Source organism: Macadamia integrifolia, chromosome 11 (genome assembly GCF_013358625.1).
Source record: "Macadamia integrifolia cultivar HAES 741 chromosome 11, SCU_Mint_v3, whole genome shotgun sequence".
Classification (NCBI taxonomy): Eukaryota; Viridiplantae; Streptophyta; class Magnoliopsida; order Proteales; family Proteaceae; genus Macadamia; species Macadamia integrifolia.
The window spans coordinates 17,416,328-17,435,219 of NC_056567.1; positions in this window are offsets into that span (position 1 = coordinate 17,416,328).

An 18,892-nucleotide genomic window follows, 5' to 3' on the forward strand; every position below is an offset into this window, starting at 1 on the left:
GAATGGGATGTCTGATATTCTTTTTGCTCTAGAAGCAGACACGAAAAACTAAGCATCTTAAGGCGTTGGAAAATTATGAGAAATTATGGACTGAAAAAGCTCGCATTAAGTGGAGGCTGCAGGAAGATAGGTGCTCTAAATTTTTCCATATTTCTGCAAAAATGAGGAGAATTAAAAATTCAATTTGGGTTCTCAGAAAGGATGTTGGTGTGGTGAGCTCTGATAAAGACCAGATTGAAGTGCACGTGACAGGCTTTTGCAAGTCTTTTTATAAGACTGTGCCCTTACATGAGTATTTGGAGCTGCTGGAGTGTATCCCTTCTACCCTAGAGGAAGATGATAGGCTCCTCCTTGATGTGGTCCCATTGACCCCTGAAATTAAAGCTGCAATTTGGGAGCTTAATCCTAAAAGCATCCCTGGTCCGAACGGATTCCTTGGCTCCTTTTATCAGGTATGTTGGGATATTATTAAGGTTGATGTTTGTAAGGTTGTTATTTTCTCTTTTAGGAATAATCATATGCCTTATGGGATCAATAACAATTTTTTGGTGTTGATCCCGAAAGTGGAGGGTGCAAACTCTTTAGACAAATTCTACCCTTTATGTATGGGGAATTTTTTATGTAAAATTATTTAAAAAATTATGGCTTCGAGATTGTCTAAGGTTTTGGCTAGAATCATCTCTGAGGAGTAGGGCACCTTCCAGAAAGGGAAGATCATCCACTCCAATATTAGTCTGGCATCAAAATTGGCAAATATGATGTTCACCTCTAAGCGTGGGGGAGGTATGGGGCTGATGATTGATATTCAAAAGGCATACAATACCATTTCACGGAACTTTTTGTTCCATGTCTTGCGCAAGTTTGGTTTCTCCCACAGATGGACTTCATAGATTTATCAGTTATTGCATTTTGCAAAAATTTTGATCCTTTTGAATGGAGGGTAGGTGGGATACTTTGGTGTGGAAAGGGGTTTGTGGCGGGGTGATCCAATATCCCCTATGTTGTTCATCATTGCTGAGGAAGTGCTCTGTAGATGGCTGGTTGATTTGGTTGCTAAGAAGAAAATGAAATCCTTGTTTGGTCCGCATGGTGTAGTCACTCCAGCCCATAGCCTTTTCGCTGACGACATCTTTATTTTCTCCAATGCCTCTATTAGGTATGTGAAGAATCTAAAGATTTTTATTTCGAAATATGAAGAATTTTTTGGTCAGCGAATCAACCTTGAAAAGAGTAAGCTATTCCTAGGTTCGGCTCCTTCCCAGCGTAAACAGGCTATTGTTGATGTTTTAGGCATCCCTGTGTGTAACTTCCCCACCCGGTACTTGGGTGTTGAAATTTTCAAAGGTAGGGTAAAAAAGGAGTCCTTGCTTCTGATTCTAGACAAGGTTAAGGGCCAATTGGCAGGGTGGAAAGGAAACTTACTCTCTATGGCTAGGAGAGTGGAGCTTGTCTGCTCGGTTATTTTGGGGATGCCTAACCATAGCTTTGGTGTTTATTGGTGGCCCTCCTCTATGATCACTACCATGGAGAGGTGGATGCAAAATTTTATATGGACAGGGGAGGTTGATTCTTCAAAGAAAATCACTGTTAAATGGGACATGTGCTACAGGCCAAAGGAGGAAGGTGGGCTGGAGCTGCGAAGGTTGAGGGATATGAATAAATCCATGCTTTGTAACCTGGCTTGGAGAATAAAACATGATGAAATGATTGCTTTTAAATTTTTAAGGGCTCAATTCTTGAAGAAAAATGGCTCTCCCAGGGCTGGATATAGGGCGTCCTCCATCTGGCCTGGTATTATGAAGGTTTGGAGAATTTTCACAGATAATGAGCGCTAGATGGTGGGGAATGACAAGAAAATAAATTTCTGGAAAAATAAATGGGTAAATGGCTCCTCTATCCAGAATCTAATTGAGGTGGGGGTCAGTGATGATACAATTTTTATGGGGAAGACAGACAGATTTATTGAAAATTTCCAATAGAAATTGCCTCCTATTCAGTCAGCTAAGATGAACGATATTTTAAATTTGATTAAAAATATTAGACTCCCTATGTATGATTGTGATGATAAGGTTTTCTGGAAGTGCTTGCTGAACGGATCTTTCTTGGTCAAGACAACTTGGGAGGAGATTAGGACTCATAATCTTAAGGTTCCTTAGGAATCCTTGGTGTGGTGTAAAAAGGTGCAACCCAGAATGTCTATTTTTGGATGGCGGCTGATCCACATAAAGTTACCCTCAGATGAGGTGGTGAGGAGGAAAGGCATCACTCTTGCCTCTAAATGCAATTTATGTGGTGTGGATGAAGAATCCCTGGATCACCTTTTCGTTTGCTGCTCCTTTGCGAATGAAATTTGGTCCTTCTTCTGTGGTTGTTTTAATATTGGATGGTCGCCTCCTTTATTCATTCCTATGCTTTTCCAATGGTGGAAAAGAGCGCTAAATTAGGCCTTTTGTAAGGAAGCCTGGGTGATGGGGATTGTTATTGTGGTAGACAGTATTTGGAGAGAAAGGATCCTGAAAAGCCATGATGAAGGTCGAAGAAACTCCAGGTATGTGTGCCTTTCTATTATTAAGGAGTTACAAAGGTGCAAACCAAATACTAAAGGAGCGCTTAGATCCATGACTGATATGATGTGCTACAGAAAATTGGGGTTGATGGGGTAGGGAATCCTAGTCAGACCAATTTTAGAGGTTTATTGGTGTAAGCCTCAGATAAATTGGGTCAAATTAAATTTTGACGGCAGCTCGATATGAAATCCAGGGCGTGCAGGTGCTGGCGGAGTTTTTAGAGACTGTCTGGGAAGAGTTTTGGGATCATATAAAAACTTTATGGGGGTTACAGGGGTGTTTCATACTGAGATGCAAGGGCTCATGGAAGGTCTAATTCGTGCTAGAGACTTGGGCTTTAACCAGCTCTGGGTTGAGTCTGACTCCTCTTCGGTTGTGATGCTGGTGCAGCAACGAAAGATCCCCTGGTTTGCAGCTCAACGATAGGCCTTCCTAAAACCATACTTGGATGTGATTAATTGGAAAATATGTCACATTTTCAGAGAGGGTAATTCCGTTGTGGATTTCTTAGCAAGAGATGCGGCCAAGACTGGGATCTCTGGATCTAATGAAAATTTCCCAGGCCATGTTGTGGAGCTTCTTAGCAGAGATGCTACTGGAAGACCAAATTATAGATTTTGCTAATTTTCCCCCTCTCCCTCTCCTTGTTGATGGCAATGCCGAAGGTGGGGGGTGTGGGAGGTTTTGGCTTTGGGTTGCTTGTTGGTGTAATTTTCCTTTCTCTTTCATTTTAATAAAATTTTCCTTTAGCGAAAAAAAAAGAGTTCCAGACATTCTTTGCATTGCAGAGCCCATGATTGAAGTAAGTGATTTTCCCTCTCTATGTTTTAATAAACTGGGATTCAGTAGCAGTTGCCATTCATTAGAAACTAGGCAAGGGAAAACTTCCTAAACTTTGAAGTTGAATTGGTCAGAACTAGAGAGACATTGGATGAGATTCGAGCTAAACTTGAGGTGCAGGGTATGGATGACATTCTCTTTGGGCAAGAAGCTAATGCAAAAACTGCCCATCTAGTTGCTATGAAAAATCACATAAAATTATGGTCTAAAAATCAAGGATTAGGTGGTTGAAGGAGGGGGACAGGAGCTCAAAATTCTTTCATCTCTACACCAAAATTAAGAGAGCCAGGAATTCCATTAAACGTCTGAAAAAATCTGATGGGTCTGTTATCTCAGATTGAGACGACATTAGCCACTATATATCCAGCTTCTATAAAGATTTCCACAAGAGGGTGCCCTTGACGGAACATTTGGTCTTACTAGAGGCTATTCCTAGATTCATTGATGAGGTGGACCTTATTAGTCTGGATGTGATCCTGGGACCAAACGAGATCAAGCGGGTAATGTGGGATGTTAACCCTGACAGTTCTCCTGGTCCAGATAGCTTCCCTGGGTCCGTCTTCCACTGCTATTGGGATGTTATCTCTGAAGACTTTGAAAAAGTTGTGAGGGATTTTTTTACTTCAGGTTTGATGCACCCGAGTCTGAACAATAATTTCTTAGCTTTAATCCCAAAAGTTAATGGAGCAATGTCCGACCTCTCTACATGGGGAACTTCTTCTGTAAAGTGATCTAAAAAATTCTAGCAACCAGACTGTCTTTCCTTCTTCCTAGATTGGTATCTGAAGAATAGGGAGCATTCCAGAAAGGCAAGCTCATTCACAGCAATATTGCGCTGGCATCTGAACTTGCAAATATTATGCAATCTTCTGCAAAAGTGGGCAGGCTCGGTGCTAAAATCGACATCCAAAAGGCTTTTGACACCATTTCATGGGAATTTATTATGCAGGTTCTGAAAAAATTTAGCTTCTCTAATATTTGGCGGAACTGGATTCATCAGATTCTCTCCTCTTTAAAAATTTCCATCGTATTAAATGGAGGTCCGGTTGGATATTTTGGTGTTGAAAGGGGAATGCGGCAAGGTGACGCGATCTCTCCAATCCTATTTATCTTAGCTAAAGAGGTTCTCTATAGAGGACTTAAGCATCTTCTCTACAAAAAAGACATTGAAGCCTTGAAAGGCCCTAGAGTTGATTTTGTCCCTACTCACTTATTATTTGCTGATGATATTTTTATTTTCATCAATGGCTCCAGCAAATATGTGAGAAAATTGAAAGATTTTATTAGAAAGTATTAGGAATTCTTAGGCTAGTCAGTCAACCTAAAAAAAGCAAGCTTTTCATGGGCTCTATTCCAGCTCTTCGAAAACAGACCATAATAGACACTATGGGAATTCTTGCATGCAAGTTTCCCATAAAGTATCTTGGGGTGGAAATCTTTGAAGGCAGAGTTAAATCTCAATATGTGATGCTAACTCTAGACAAAGTCAGAGATCGTCTCTTAGGATGGAAAGGGAAAACTCTCTCAATGGCTGGTAGGGCCCAACTAGTCAAATCAGTTATTTCCAGCATGCCTATGCACAATTATTCAATCTACTGGTGGCCATCTTCCATGATTGTGCAAATGGAAAATTGGATGGGAAATTTTATCTGGAAGGGAGACTTAGACTCTTCAAAGGCAATGATAGTTAAATGTGATCAAGTCTATAAACCTACTGAAGAAGTGGGCCTCGGCATTCGCAGGATGAGAGATATCAACACATCTTTGCTTTGTAAAATGGCTTGGAACCTCAAGCATGGAAATTCAAATTTTTCTAGCTTCCTTAAGGCTCATTTTCTAACAAATGGCCACCCAAAAAAATTTATTAGACTGTTGTCTATTTGGCCTGGAATTCGCAAAGTTTGGTAGTTCATGTCTAGTAGAGAGAGATGGACCATAGGAAATTGGAAAATCAATCTTTGGAACGATAATTGGTTGGGCGGATCTTCGATTGTGGAATTCTGTGGTGGGGCTCTTTCACCTCTCTATAATTCCTCGAAAATGGTCTCAGCTCTAATTTCAGAAGGTAAGTGGACCCTCCTTGAGGTCCAGTCTGAGACGCTAAAGGAGGCTTTTTCTGCAGGAAAAAAATCTGAATTCCTCAGTTTAACTCGGAAGATCATTGCTTCTGGAGTGGGATAGCATCGGGTGCTTTCTCCTCCTTCTTAGCTTGGAATGAAATCAGAAGAAGGAATCCTAAGGTCCCATGGATTTCCCTCGTGAGGAATAAGTCTCTGCAACCCCGCCAGTCAGTTTTTGGATGGCACCTAATGCACAGGAAAATCCCTACAAATGATATCATTGCTCAAAAAGGCATTCCAATGGTCTCTAAATGCTGTCTCTATGGTATGGAAGCTGAATCCTTCAATCACATTTTCTTAAGTTGCAATTTCTTTGTGGATGTATGGAAGCGATTTCTGGACTGCTTTGGATTATATGGGCCCAGCCCCATCGATCTTCCTCAACAAGCCTTGTGGTGGACTAGGAAAAGAAGATCCCTTTCAGTGAAAGACCTGTGGTCAATTGGGCTAGTAGTTATTGCTGATAATATTTGGAGAGAAAGAATGGGAGAAACCATGATGGTGCTCTACATTCAACCCTTCAAATATTTGAAAATATCTGACAAGAAATTCAGCTTGCAAACTTTAGCACTCAGGGTGTTACAAACAACACCAGCGACCTTCTCTGCTGCCGTTGCCTTGGGATAAATATTAGCCCAAGAAACCCTCCTCCCAGGCTAGAAGTGACTTGGTGCAAGCCTTCTTGGGGCTGGCTAAAGCTAAATATTGATGGCTGCTCTTTATGGAACTCTGGCAAAGCTGACACAGGGGGCATCCTCAGAGATCACAAGGGAGGTGTTATTGGATCATTTAAAATTTTTTTGGGCATTCAGTCAAACTAGTTTTCTGAATTCGAAGCCCTCATTGATGACATTCTATTGGCCAAAGAAATGAGGGCATCCTCCCTTTGGATCGAATCAGACTCTGATGCAGTCGTCTTAGCTGTCCAAGTTCGATCCATTCCTTGGTACACTTATCAGGATTGGATCTCTTGCATTTGGTTCCTTGATTCCATCACATGGAAAATTGCAAATTGCTTTTGTGAAGCAAACATAGTGGCTGATTTTCTTACAAAAAAGGATGCAAAAACAGGGTCTTCAAGCTACCTGGCTTCCTTTTCTGCGCGGATCAGCTCTAACATTGCCCTAGATGCTATTTCCAGACCAAGATTTTGTTTTGTGTATTAAAGATTTTTTTCTTCCCCTACTGATGGCCATGCTGAAGGTGGGGGGTTAAATTTCCCTCGCTCTGTATTCTATCTTTAATTTTTAATGAAATTTCTAAATCTTTAGCCAAAAAAAAGCAGTTGCATTAATAATAGCAGAGTAGGGAAGGTCACTAACTTGTGGATTATCTGGAAGAGTAACCTGCTCTCCCCTATGGTTCTCTATGTATTAGAGCAGCACATTACGATTTCCATTACTTGGGAAGCCTATGTTTTTCAGTTACCTTTTATTCACACCAGCAGTTTCAGAACTGAAAGAAGGGATTTATAGGTGAGGTTGGTGGCTGATGTTCCCTAATCCTCGACCCCTTGGGCCATTATTGATGATTTCAATGTGACCCAGTTTTTGCATGAAAAAGGGGGCTTGGGAATTTTAGTATGGGGTCGGCTGCAAAATTTAGTGACATGGTGGATGCGTGTGGGATGGCTCAGGGATGGCTCAAGTGCCGACCTCGAGAAGAAAATTCACTGGTCCAATAATCGTCGCAAAGGGAATGTGTCTGTGGTTCTGGACAGATGCTTCTGTAATGAAGAATGGCTAAATTACTTTCAGGAATGTGCCCAATGGGTCGTCCCTAGAATTGCCTCTGACCACTGCCCCTTGGTGCTTATCTCTACCTTGCCTCAAAGGCCCAATAATTGCCCTTTTCGGTTCCACAAGTTTTGGATGGACTATGTGGATTTTGAGAAGGTGGTGGCATCTTCATGGGATGCTTAGGTTTCAGGAAACCCCATTTATGTCCTAATGCAGAAGCTTAAAAGTTTAAAAGGGGTGCTTAAAGCATGGGGGAGAACCTCTTTCCCTAATTTTAATAGAGATCTTCAGGAAGCAAAAAAGAATCTAGCCAGGTGCAGCAGAGCATTGAAGAAAATGGCCTAGATGACCACTTGTTTACTTTAGAATCAGATGCTAAAAATACTCTGATCAAAGCCTTGAAAAATCATAAGAAGCTCTGGGCAGAGAAGGCTAGAATTAAGTGGATAAAGTAGGGGGATTGTAACTCTAAGTTCTTCCATTTTTTATTCAAAATGTGAAGGCTTAGGAACTCTATCAGATGTCTCAAAAAACCAAATGGCATAATAGTGGATCATCAAGGTCAGCTTGGGGATTGTATTGTAAAGTTTTTTGAAGACTTCCACAAGGCGATGCCTCTTGTGGAGCACACGGATTTGTTGGATTCCATTTCCATAGTTCTTCAACATGGTGATATCTTTCAGCTTGATTCTTCACCAGGTGATGTAGAAATAAAAAGAGCTATGTGGGACTTGGACCTTGATAGCTCTCCAGGGCTGGACAGTTTTTGTTTGGGGCATTTTTTAGAAGATGTTGGCACATTGTGGGGAAAGATGTTTGCAATGCCATTAAGTACTTTTTTAGTACTAGTCATATGCCCAGAGGAGTAAATAATAATTTTCTGGTGCTTATCCCCAAGGTGGAGGGAGCCTCTTCTTTGGATAAGTTTCGTCCATTGCGCATGGGTAATTTTTATTGTAAAATTTTATCCAAAGTGGAGGCGATGAGACTTGAGATTTTACTTCCCAAATTAATTTATGAAGAGCAGGGTGCCTTTTAGAAAGGAAAATTGATCCATACCAATATTAGTCTGGCTTCTGAGCTCGCGAACATGAAGTCCGCCTGTACGAGCGGGGATGGTTTAGGCCTTAAACTGGACATTAGAAAAGCTTATAACTTTTTATCATGGCCTTTTCTTTTTCAGGTGTTGCGGCACTTTGGTTTCACAGAGAAATGGATTGCATGGCTCAACCAAATTTTGATATCTACAAAGATTTATATTTTGGTCAATGGTGGTCCGCATGGATACTTTTATGTAGAGCGAGGGCTGAGACAAGGGGACCCAATTTCTCCCATGCTCTTTATCATTGCAGAGGAAGTTCTTTCAATAGGGCTAAAGCATCTAGTGCAAGAGAATAAGATGAAGCCACTCTAGGATCCAAGAAGCGCCAATTCCCCAGGTCACATGCTTTTTGCTGATGACATTTTCATCTTCTCCAATGCTTCTATGAGGAATGTCAGGAACTTAAAGGGCTTTCTTCTCAAATACCAAGAGTACTTTGGGTAGGTCATCAGCTTAGATAAAAGCAAGCTTTTTTGGGAAAAATTCCCCCCTCTAGGAAATAGAGGATAGCAAAAACTTTGGGAATCCCTAGATGCACCTTTCTAACAAGATACTTAGGTGTGGAGATTTTTAAAGGTAGGGTAAAAAAAGAGGCCTTGTTGCCAGTTGTGGACAAGATCAAGGGAAGATTGGCTTGGTGGAAAGGGAAGCTACTGTCCATGGCAAGCAGAGTTAAATTAGTTAAAACTGTAATCTCAGGAATGCCAACCCACAGTTTCTTGGTCTACTGGTGGTCTGCTTCTCTGGTGGCAATGCTTGAGAGATGGATGCGAAGTTTTATATGGACAGGCGACATGGACACAGTGAAAGCTATCATAATGAAGTGGGACTCTATGTGCAAGCCTAAGGAGGAGGGGGGCCTGGGGCTCTAGAGGATATAGGATTCTAAAAAAGCAATACTCTATAAGATGGTTCGGAATCTTAAACCTGAGAATTCAGTAGCTGCTACTTTTCTCAGAGCTCGTTTTGTCAGAAGGACGGTAAATCACTTAAAAATTGCAATCCTTCTTCCATTCTCTTAGGTGTAAAAAAAGTGTGGAATTTTATTGATGAAAATAAGAGATGGATTATCGGGTCTGGCCAGTTGGAAAACTTTTGGAAGGATAAATGGTGGGACCCAAAATCCATTTTGGATACCATCTCGCTGGATGCAAACACTCTCTCCACATCGGCCAAGGTAGGGGATTTTATTCATGAAGGGGAATGGTTTTTCCCTGAGGTATCTTCGCCTCTGCTTCAAGAAATTTTTAATCAAATCAAACAGATTAAAATACCTAGATTGCTGATGGAAGATATAAAGATCTAGTCCATAACGCCCCTGGGTGCCTTTTCTTCAAGCTCTACTTGGGAACATGCTCGAAATAAATCTCCAAAGGTGCACTGGTCATCCTTGATTTGGCAGAAAGACCTTCCTCTAAGATTTTCTATTTTTGGGTGGAGACTGATCCATGGTAGAGTTCCTACATACGAGATGGTGTGTGAAAAAGGTATTTATCTGGCATCTATGTGTAATCTCTGTGGCAAGGCTGAAGAGAGTATGTTTCATATTTCCTACAGTGTTCTTTCTCGATTTCCATCTGGAAAAATCTATTTGACTACTTTGAGGTGGGATGGATAGACCACCTGAACGTTGAGGCTTTTTTCAAATGGTGGAGAAGAAGAGCTAGGGTACTCAATATCAAGAAGCAATGGAAGTTGGCTTTGCTTATTACTACCTACCATATTTGGTGGGAGAGAAATAAGCGAAGGCATGATGACAAGGCAAGGCCAGCAAGGTATGTATATGAAAATATCAAACAGGATATTTTGGCTTGCTGCAGTGGGAAATGTGAGGAGGTATGATCAGCTCCTGATGTTCTCTGCTGCAGGAAGCTTGGTTTATCTATTAAAGACCCCATCTCCTCTCCCCCCCTTGTATAAGCCTCCTCTGGATTGGATTAAGATCAATGTCGATGGTAGTTCACTTAGCAACCAAGGCAATGCAGGCGTTGGAGGAGTTATGAGAAACAGTGATGGTCAGGTGATCGATTCTTTTAGCATTTTTTTGGGAGTTAAAAAGATATATGGTACGGAAATTGAAGCAGTTTCGGAGGGTATTTTGTTAGCTAGAAATCTAAATGCCAAAGGAATCTGGATTGAGTCAGATTTAGCAGCAGTGGTTTCAGCTTTCTAGAGAAGGGAGATCCCTTGGTTCACTCTGCAAAAATGGAGGTCTTCGTCTCAATTTCTAGAGTCAATTCAATGGAAGATCTCACACTATTTCCTTGAAGCCAATGCTATGGCCGAGAAAGGCTTCGAAGTCTCGCATCTCAAAATATTCGATGGCTCTCCCGGACCATGTTGTATATGATAATGTTTCTAATGCTTTGGACAGGCACTACTTTTGATTCTACTAAGCCTTTCGCTTGTTCTTTTTGCTGATGGGCATGCTGAAGGTGGGGCTTGCAAGTTGGCTTAGGGGTTTCGGCCTTGTCCTTCTGTTTTTGAATTTCTCTTTTTCTTAATAAAATTATCTTTTAGCAAAAAAAAAAGGAACTTGAAAGGCCCAATGAGGATATGCGTGATTTGGGAATTCAACGAATGAACACTAAATTTGGGTATCAGGTTAGTGGGTTATTGTTTTATTTTACAAAGTATATTTATATTTTTATGTTTTGCATGTTCATGTGTAATGTGTTGGAAACCATGTTTTTGGATTTATTTAGTACAAAACTATATAAGGAAATACCACTCCCCTCCCCTGAACTATATCGAAATATCAACTTGACCCTACACTTTCCCAAAAATATCACTCAGCTCCCCCAAATAAAAAGATTCTTTCTAACACTCTTCCTTCTTCTCTTTCTCCTTCTCTACCGTGGCTGCTTGCAACTTTCTCAACCCCTCCAAGGCTTTTTCCTCCACGCACCTAACAAGAAAGAAGCTCCATGAGAGAGTCGAGTAGCAGATTCAGATACCAGACAGAAAATCCAAGAGACAAACTGCGATTAGTGATTAGTCTGATCATTGTGGAAAAACCCATTTTTCCATTGAGACAATCAACGATAATTGCAAGTCTTCTTTTGTAGTGGGCTTGATTTTGATGATGAAGTCATTTGCCTGCGTTTCAAGTATGGAGATTCTTTTTCTGACGAGACAATATATTAAGGGTATAACAGAAATGGGTTTGATCGAGAAAGAAGAAGGGGAAGAGGGGTTTATTTCATTAAGGGTATAATAGGTATTTCATGTTTTGAAGGGTAGGTTAGACATTATGAGAAAAAACTAGCTGACAAACAACCATTTCAAACGATTGGGGATGTTAGAAAGAATCTTTTTATTTGCGGGAGGTGAGTGATATGCATGTAGTGCATACGGTTAGGATCACATCCCAGTGCTATAACCCTTGCCAATAGGGGTAAGGTATTGACTAATCCCACTCGGTGGTAGGTCGCAGAGAACTACTATGCCTAGATAAGACATAATATATCTTGAGAGAGCACAACATGGTACAACATATTGCACACATGGCTGTCAGAGAGCATAGAAGATCGATAACGGTGTGGGATTTTGGGATTGTGGCTTTTAGGGGTTACTATTTAGGGGTGAGCTGGGGGACCGAGGTTATTTCTGGGACTGACTGACTCTTTCCTGCAATTGGCTTGTATCTCTGAGGCCCGACATATTGGGTAGGAGATACCACCTACGTTGCTTATAGCACTTATACCCACATAGTGAGACTTAGTAACTAGAATGGAATTTAAAATAATAAATGAATCATGTAAATTATTCATATGGGGCATTTGGTATGATATGTTTGAGCATGTGTTGGCATCATAACTTCTGTGTGTGTGCTCGCCTTCTCACCCCTCACTGGGCTTGTGAAGCTCACCCCTCGTTGATATATGTTTTTGGATTAAAGCAGAGCCGATACGGACAGGTGATCAGTATGGTTATGAGGCTGTGTCTGTGAGACACAATGAAGCTAGATGGGATAATCCTTCTATTTGTTTATTCATTATTGCTATTATTGAATTGTAACATCTATTTATTGGTATTGTAACATGTGAAAATTTTCATATTGAGCCTGTAATAATAATTATCACTATAGATTGGTCACCACATATATGCTTTCTATAAATTGTATATGCGCACTTTGATTATGACAAGCATTCTTGAGAGGTGGGTATGGTTATTACACTGTGTCCGTGATCCTGGGTATGGTAAGCTGACTAGGTTAGGAATCCAATGCTGCATGTCTTAGCTAAATTTGAGGTGGGGTGTGACAAGATAATATTAGAGTGGGATGTTCTGCAATAACCTACCCTTCACCCATTTCAAGTAGGAAACGTAATTGGCTACTTTTATGCATTATAATAGAAAGAGAAGTTCGTTGGATGGTGACAAGGGGTGGAGATGGTGACAGGGGGGCTGAGGAGGCCAGGGCTTGGGAGATGGATAAGATCCTAATGGATCACATCCTCTCCAGAGAATGTATGGTCTTATTGGAGAGGAAACATTAGCTGCGGGTTTGGAGGTTGGAGGGCTCTTTACGATCCCTGCTCCTAAAACGTCCTATGCTAAAGCTATTGGGAGTGCTCTTCTAGAGGTGAATGATTTACCCGAACCTGTGCATGCTAGAAACTCGACGAAAGTGATTATTCCACATGATGCATACAAAGAACAATTAGAAAGGTATCGTTACACCCTGATCGGTATATTAAATTTCAGATTCGTATCTTTAGATGATGTGCGTAGGGAAGCTTGTGATTCCTGGAATCTTAAGGGCAACATGAAGATGGTGCCCTTGGGTAAAGGTTTTACTATATTCCAATTTGAATTTGAAGGAGACATGGCAGCTATATGGCGGAGAAGCCTAGTGAAAGTAGGAAGGGAGTATGTGTGTTTCTAGAGATGACACCCAAATTTCAATATTCAAGAGAAATTCATCAACAAGGCCCTAGTTTGGGTGCGTTTCCCTGACTTGCCTCTTGAATATTGGCATAAAAAGGTGCTGTTGACAATGGCTAAGGCCACTGGTCTCCCCATTGCCCTTGACCAAGCACTAAAAATGTGATGTTTGGGAATTACGCTCGTGTTCTTGTGGAGATGGAGGTGGGGGATTGTGGCCCGAGGAAATCCAGGTTGAAAAAAAATAGCCTAGGACTATGAACCTTTTTTGGTTCAAATAAAAAAAGATCTATGAATATTCTCTGGGGAAGTGTGGTTTCTGCAAAAAGGGGGACACACAATCGGTGATTGTAGGGAGAAGAAGATTGCAGACTTAAAGGATTTTCGTCAAAATGATGGTGGCATCTCGGGTGCGGTCTATGTGGATGATTCTCTAACGTGTTCTATGGCTTCTGGACCAACCCTTCTTTGCATAGATCACAACAGAATGGAGGCGACCTTGCTTCACAGGGAGGAGACACCCTGCACTGTGGTGGAGAAACCATACATAGAGGAGGTGTAACCACTCAAGGGGAGGAGTTGAATCCCAGGGAGAATATTCCCAGTATGGAAGGCATTACTGGAAAGGAAACAGATTCTATGGAGAATCCCTTGGAGACTGGTACACCCTAATCAAGGAGACCTACTCCTTTAGACACTGATGCGGATTTTTCTTCCAAAAATAGAGGCCCAAGTCCTTTTTTGGAGTCAGATTCAAATTTTGAAAATAACGCAAGGCTAGAGGTCATTATTGGTGAGAATAATGGGTCAGAGGATGTGGAGCAGGATATGGAGCATGGGGAGATCCAGATTCCACCTAGGCCAAATCCTGATACCGACTGGGTTTTAGATGAAGGGGTCTCAGGTCATGGGGCAGTATATGGATGGGGTGCATAGAAGCCTTAAGTATGCTATCGTGGGGGTCTAGCTACTAGGGTCAGCCGTACTACTGGTATAGCTAGTGCTCAATGGCTGGATTACATGGTCAATGCTAGGGAAGAGTGGAGAGGGCTGACTCTACGGCTCTGCAAAGAGAGGACGGTCAGCCTAGTTGGAACAAAATGAAGAAGAAAAAAATGAAATAGGTGTGCGTGGATGATCGGTCTGAAGCAGGGACTGATTGTTTAAACTATCACATGTGATCATGTAATATCTTTTCTAGAACATCCATTGTCTGAAGAAGGTTTCTGCCAAGGTAAACATTAAGTAAAATTGTGCATGATAATGCCCCTGATATAATTTGTATAGATGAGCCTATGATTTTTGTGTCTTACTATCCTAAGATTTTCTTCAACAAGCTTGGGTTTGATGCTGATTTAATCTCTAATAAAAGGCTCGATATGCACCCAAACTTATGGGTGGTGTGGAAGCAGAATGAAAAGAAGCCTTTGGTTACCTCCATATCTGACCAGAAAATCTCCCTGCAAGTCGACTGGAAGGGTAACATCGTTGATGTATCGGTGGTGCATGCCAAATGCTTTTGAGTTGATCGTAGGGCTCTATGGATGGAGTTAGTTGCTGGATCGATGGGAGCCCTAGGATGATCATTGGGGACTTCAATGTGACCCTATTTAACCATGAGAGGAGGGGGCCTGGTAGATTTTGCCTAGGAACTACTATTGAGTTTGGGGCCATAGTTGATGCTACTTCGATGATCCAGATTCCTTCATCGGGCAAAAAATTCACTTGGAGCAACAACAGAAGAACAAGGAAAGTGGCTGCAATTTTTGATAGAACCTTTGTGAATGAAGAATAGCTGAATAACTTTGATGATTGTCTACAACAGGTTCTCCCTGGTGTTGCATCGGACCATGCTCCCTTCCTTGTACGCTCTGGCTCCTTTACAAAGCTTAAGAATTGTCCTTTTAGAATTAATAAATTTTGGATGGATCATCTTGACTTCATAGACATGGTTTGGGAGGCTTGGAGGGTTGATACTATTGGCTCTTATTCTTACATTCTGGCGTAGAAGTTAAAGAGATTCTGGGTTGTTATTAGATCTTGGTTGCGAGTGGCATTTCCTAAGTTAGATCTGGAGGTGGCCAGTTTGAAGGATGATCTTGATGCGATTTAGAGTCATATTGATGAGGAGGAATTCTCTAAGTAGCTCTTTGATCTGAAAGCTGATTCCAAGACCAAATTCTGGAAAGCTATTGATAATCGGGAGAAGTTATGGGTTCAGAAGTCTAGGATCAGATGGCTGCAAGAAGGAGATAGATGTTCTAGATTTTTCCGTGTTAAGGCCAAAGTAAAGATATCCAAAATTCCATCAGCAGAGAATGGTGTTGAGATTTCTAATCAGGAGCATTTGGGAAATTATATTGTTGATTTTTATGGGGAGTTTCATAGGCGTGCGGAGGTGGAAAGCCACCCTCATTTATTTAGCTATATTCCCAGGATTCTTCAGGACTTTGATCACCTGATCCTTGACTCCATTCCCTCTGATGATGAGATTAAAAGAGCCATTTGGGATCTTGATCCTGATAGCTCGCCTAGCCCTGATGGGTACTCAGGAGCTTTCTTTAGGAAATGTTGGGAGTTTATTAATTATGATGTTTGTAGCGCTGTGAAAGGCTTCTTCTCTTCAGGTATTCTTCCTAAAGGAATTAATAATATTTTTTTACTATTAACTCCCAAAGCAGAGGGGGCTAGATCTTTAGAAAAATTCTGTCCACTATATATGGGGATTTTTTTCTACAAAATATTGATCATTATAGCCATGCACATATTTGATTTTCTCCCTAGAATCATCTATCCAGAGCAAGGGGCTTTCCAGACAGGGAAATTCAGTCAAACCAATAGTGGGATGGCTTCAGAGCTAGTAAACCTAATGGGGAACTCTTCATGGGGCAGTGGTCTTGGATTGAAGACTGACATAAGGAAGGCATTTGATACTCTCTCGTGGGACTTTCTGTTTCATGTGCGGAGCAAGTTTTGGTTTTCTGATACTATAATTGGATGGATCCATACTCTTTTAAAGTTTGCCAGGATTTTTGTTTTGCTCAACGGAGGACCTGTGGGATTTTTGATGTTAGTAGAGGCTCAGGCAGAGAGATCCTATCTCTCCTATTTCTTTCATCACTTTTGAGGAGGTCTTATATCGAGGCTTGAGTGAGATGACTATTAAAAGCCTTATCAAACCTATTGCTGATCCTAGGGGAGCTGAAGTCCCAACTCACCTTTTATTTGCGGATGATGTGTTCATCTTCATGAATGCTTCTAAAGGGTATGATAGAAACTTAAAGAACTTCCTTGCTTTATGTCAAAGTAGTTATGGCCAGTTTTTTAATTTAGAAAAGAGCAAGCTATTTCTAGGAAAGATTCCTTCAGTTAGGAAGTAGTGGTTAGCTGAGGAACTGGCTATCCCATCTTGCAACTTCCCTACCAAGTACTTAGGAGTGCAAATTTTTCATGGCAGAGTCAAGAGGGACCCTTTCTCCCGATGATGCATAGAATTAAAGCTAAGCTTGTAGGTTGTAAAGGAAAACTTCTTTCCATGGCTGGTAGGGTTGAGCTTATAAAATCGATAATTTCTGGGATGCCCTTACACAACTTCTTAGTTTACTGGTGGCTTGCTACTTTGATTAAATGCCTGGAGAAATGGATGAGGAATTTCATCTAGACAGGAATGATAGGTTCTTCTAAAGCCACTGCTAATAGATGGGATCAAATCTACAAGCCTAAGAAGGAGGGTGGGCTACGCTTTAGAAGGCTTCGGGATTTGAACAAGGCTCTTCTTCCTAAATTGGCCTGGAAGATCAAGCATGAAGATTCCTAGCTCAGTAGGCTTGTCAAAGCAAGATTTCTCTATGGCTCTAGTGGGATTAAGAGCGGATATAAAAGATGTTCTATTTGGCCTAGGCTGAGGAGAATGTGGCAGTTTGTTGCTGATAATGAAAGATGGGTGGTCGGTATTGGTAGGAGTATCGACTTCTGGAGAGACAATTGGTGGGGCCCTAAATCTATTAGGGAGGTCTCTAGGTTGAGCGAGGAAGTTTTCTACGACCTCTCACACTCCGTGGCTGACTTTATTTAGAATGGGAATTGGCTGCTACCTCCTGTGGAATCTCCTTTAGTAAATAAATCTTCCTTTTTATAAAGGGCATCAAGCTCCTGTCTTTGGCTATGGTGGATAAGTGCATGTGGAGCTTGGATCCGATGGGGTTATTCACTGTGAAGTCTGCCTGGGACGGTCTTAGATCCCCTAGTTCAGCAGTTGCATGGGCTGGGCTAGTATGAAATAATCATTTTCCTCCTAGGCTTTCACTTTTGGGTTGGTGCTAGATTCATGGAAAATTGTTGACTGATGATCTGGTTCAGGCTAAAGGGATTCAGCTTCCCTCTAGATTCAATCTCTATGGTTCATGTTCTGAGTCTTTCAGTCATCTTTTCTTTGAATGTAGTTTCTCTTCTGTGATATGGAAAAGGACTTCAGAGTTGTTAATGTGGCTTGGGGAAACAAAGGCTTGTTGTCTAACCTGATTGCATGGTGGAGAAATAAGGGGAAAGGGTGGTCATTGAGAGAAGCCTGGGTGAATGGTTGTCTACTACGATTGCTGGAATCTGGTATTAACGAAACTAGAGGTGCTTTGAGGGAAAGACGAGAAGCTCTGCTATGCTTACGAGCTCTATTAAAGGGGATATCAGCTATCTTTGTAATAGGTTGAAGATTATTCCCAAATCAGCTGAGGATCTTGTTCTCTGTAGAAGGTTCAATATAGCTACAACTTCTCACCTATATCGCCCTTTATTGGAAGTTCATTGGTGCAAGCCTATGAGATCCTGGATGAAGCTTAACATTGATGGTTGCTCTCTTGGCAATCCTGGGCAGGAAAGAGGAGGAGGGATCCTACAGGATCATGATGGTAGAAATCTTCTCTGTTTCAAGATCTTCCTAGGTGTTTCCACCAGTTTTTCAGCTGAGATTTGGAGTATCATCAAGGGGATGAAGGTTGCTCAGGATATGAACATAAGGCATCTCTAGATTGAGTCAGATTCTTCAGCAGCTGTTTCCCTTTTTCATCACAGGTTAATTCCATGGTTCGTGCTTCAAGAGTGGAATCATCTTCTTGATTATCTGAACTCGATCGAGTGGAAGATTACCCACTGTTTTAGAGAAACTAACATTGTGGCTGACTTCTTAGCAAAAGATGCAACTAAATATGGGATTGCTAGCGGTGTTGTGCAGCTCCCTCTTCACATCTCCATTAAATTGCAAACTAATATAGCTAGGTGTCCTCGTTTTAGATTTTTGAGATAGCGGTTGTGAGCCTCTGCTGGTGGCAATGTCGAAGGTGGAGGCCCACTTCTGAATTTTGTAATATATTTTTCCTTTTACTTTCATTTAATATAATCTGATCTTCTAGCAAAAAAAAAAAAAAAAGTAGGAAACGTAATAAAAACCTAAAAGATAAGTATATAAATGATAAAAAATGAACAAGGAACATAGACTCTGAAGCAGAAATTGGAAACCATTATATTTATATGTCATAACAAGATTTGCATCACATTAGTTGCATAATAAGGTACATACTATGAACATAGTGCAGGTAGAAACATAAGATAGAGAGTAGGAGAGAATGTTAAAGAGAAAGA